This window comes from Pteropus medius, unplaced genomic scaffold, assembly GCF_902729225.1.
Source record: "Pteropus medius unplaced genomic scaffold, Ma_sr-lr_union100, whole genome shotgun sequence".
NCBI lineage: Eukaryota > Metazoa > Chordata > Mammalia > Chiroptera > Pteropodidae > Pteropus > Pteropus medius.
This window is the reverse complement of record NW_024352787.1, coordinates 29902374-29905736: the sequence shown is the minus strand read 5'-3', so window position 1 is coordinate 29905736 and position 3363 is coordinate 29902374. Positions and strand designations below refer to the sequence as shown.

The following is a 3363-nucleotide window of genomic DNA, read 5'->3' as shown; positions in this document are numbered from 1 at the left end:
CAGGATGTAAACCTGGAATTTGGTTTCAGCAATACATCCAGGTTCTGGGGCTGATTTCCCGCGGTCAAGTCTGATCAGAAGGTCCTGGGCTGGGTGCTCAGAGCACTGAGCTGGCGAAGCTGCGAGTTTCTTGGGATGCAGAGGGCAGACGGGGCTCGGAGCCCGGGGAATAAGCCCAGAGGGGCTCGTGCTGCCCTTGCCACGCGGGCAGGGCCGTGGTGGGGCGCAGGCCCAGGAAGATTCTTTTTTTTCCAAAAGGCAGCCTTAGTGGACTGGAAATAGAAAGTCAGCTGGCCTCAGGTCTTCAGCTGAATAATTCTTGTCTCACATGTGTGCACCTCTTAGCCGCATGTCACCTGAAGAAAAGGGTGAGTCTTGGTGTGAGGAAGCCAAGAAATGCCATTTCGGCCAATCTGTGCTCCTTTTCTCTCTCGTTAAATCTAGTCCAAGCTCAAGTCTTGCCGCATCCCCAGGGAGCGTTTCTCCCTGGAGCACTTGTCCGCTATGAATCCAGTTCATATAATTTATTGGGCACAGATGGTGACAGGTGCTCTAGTAAGTGCTTTAAATTCTAATCCTCATCACAAGCTGGAATTGGGTGGTGTCGCATGCGCTCAAGGTGTGGATATCAAGGTTCACATCAAGGCTGCCCACGATCACAGAGCCGGTTGGCGCCAGGGCCAAGATTTCCGTGGCCTGTCTGATTAGAATGCATGTCTTTCATATACTAAGATCTTTCTTTCTCTCTGTGAAAAAGTCGGCAGCCCAGAGTGCTACAGATTTGTAAACCTTTCAAAATCATTATGATCTTCGCGATGGAATCATTATGAATCCGCCCCCCCCCAGGGAGAATGTTTAGTATTTTTGTATTGCCTGCAAGAGAAGTTTTTGTGGCATTTACCTCAGTCCCTCGCTTATCTTTGTAATTATTAAGGCCATCAATTTGTATGATTAAATTAGCACTAATTACTTACCAAATTAAGAGTTATGTACGTCTGTCAAAACAACAGCGACAAAATCGGGGAAATAAAAATAACCCCAAACAAAACCAAAAAGAAAACTTACGTGTAAGGTAAAGATGGTCATGGCCTGACTCGAGAACGTTTTTTACTGCTAATCACACAATTGTCGTTCCCCTAATATTTTGAAAACCACTCATAAGCAGAGAAATAGCAGGGTGAACAAACGAAAGAAAACTCAATTAATAGACCTCTTCATTATTTTCTCATTTCTGGCTCGAATATCCAAAAATCGGTTGTTAATTCTGTTACGTACGAAACATTATCTTGATTTTAAGGGAGCGAGTAGAGAGCAAAGATTGAGAACGTAGAACCCAGTGCTGGCCACGCCATCGGCTTCTGTGGAACTTTGGGAAGCAATTCTATCATTCCAGAATTCCCTCATCGATAAATAGAATGGTCCCCACGTGGCTTCCAAGGTCCCTTCATCTAAAGTTTACACAAAAGAGAACGTAAGTCCCTATACTTCTCATGGTTAAAGTTATTCCCAACCTCTGAATTGTTAATAGTCCTTTCGCATTAAATAATATTAGCAAAAAATACAGTTAGCTCGAATAAGATGAAACACATTATCTCGATGATATGGTGGTTCCAAAGAAATAGGCGTTTTACTTGAAAATCAAAGAGGTAGGGTTTTTAGGCTTTCTTGCTTGCTTTCTCTCTCTCTTCTGTTTCTTTCTTTCTTTCTTTCTTTCTTTCTTTCTTTCTTTCTTTCTTTCTTTCTTTCTTTCTTTCTTTCTTTCATTTTAATGCCTACAGCACCCAGTCTTCCTAGGTGGTCTCCCATCCAAGTACTAACCAGGTCTGACCCTACTTAGCTTCCGAGATCAGACGGGATCGGGCACGTTCAGGGTGGCGTGGCCGTAGACTGAGTCTTTCTTGTTAACATTTTTTTTTTTTTCATTTCAAACACAGGTGATTTTTATCCAGTTCCTGGATGGCAATCCGTGGTTGTCTCTCGTGAGGCAAAAGTGTACACGTTTGACGTGTGAAAAGGAGGCTGAGGACACCTACTCGGGCAGCAGAGGAAGTGGACTTGGATCACTACTGTCTACCCCCCGAAGCACGTTTTTAAGTGGCACGTTTGAACGGGACACTCTGAGAGCACCCGAGTGGGAGTGCCAGGTGGGCTCCCAGTGTCCTGAGCTGCCATCTCTTCTCTGGTCTCACCCCTTTCGGGGGAGGGAGGGCGGCTCTGTGGTGCAGATGTCCTGGTTTATTTACTTATTTTTTTTGAATTTATATTCGACCGAATACAATCTTTATAGCTAAATCATATTTCTAATTTCACAACTGTTTGCTTTTAATTACAGCTGTTGAATTTATGGAACACATGGTCAACCTCTAATAAAATAATCGTAACCCTTTTTTCCTTTAGTGTATAAATGCTGGGAATTACCCGTATGCTATATCAAAGCATACTTGTATTTGTGGGATGAATTCTACTAGAATTATGTTGTATTATGTCAAACATGTTATTGCCACATTTGGTCGACTGATAGTTTATTATGGATTTGCATCCCTGTTTTCATAACTGAAATGAATGATAATTTTTTTCATTATATTACCTGATGGTTTTGAAATCATGCTTATCTAATTTTTATTTGTTTGCTATTTTCTTGAACATTCTGTATAAAACGAGAATTAAATTTGGGCTAAAGATTTGGTAATAATCTTTTGCAAGTCTGGAACTTTGGAGAGGTGGATTTTTTTTTAACCATTTCTATTTCTTTACTACTTTTTTTATTCATGTGTTTCATTTCCTACTGCTCTGATTTTCAATGAGACTGTGGTATAATTTGTGTAAATAAAAATTATCCATTTTAGTGCATCATTTGATGATCTTTGATAAAGCATACCTCTGGAAAACACTGCCATGATCGACATGTAGTCAACTGTCATTGTTGCTTCCACTCCTAGGGTTTGGATCAAAAGAGCGAGGTGACTTGCTCGAGGCCCCACAGCTAATCAAGGGCGGAACTGTCTCCTGACTGATCCGGGAGCACCGGTAGAGCGTAATCAGGCTTAACTATTTATTTACTTGATGCTTCTTATTCCTTCCCTTTACTGTTAGTTTTCCATCATGTATGCACCCCTCGGTTATTCCAGAAGCTTCTCGAACCTAAGGATATTTCTGTCCTCTGCAATGCACCAACCTACAGGAGAGTTTCCTGCTCTTCCAGCTTTCGGAAAGGTCTGAATTTGCTTCCAGGCTTAGCACCTATTTGAATTATGTTGTATTATGTCAAACGAAAAAATTATGTTGTATTATGAGTTGTAGTTTCCACATCTGTAAAATAGAGGTAACGGTTTTTACACAGCTTACCGTATTTAGCTTCTTATT

The 3363-nt window shown here is 41.6% G+C and overlaps 1 pseudogene; it reads right to left on the bottom strand.

Annotated features, from left to right (window-relative positions):
• Window positions 1-1769: 1769 nt before the first annotated feature.
• Window positions 1770-1888, bottom strand: LOC120592076 (uncharacterized; annotated as a pseudogene).
• Between the last annotated feature and the right edge of the window lie 1475 nt (window positions 1889-3363).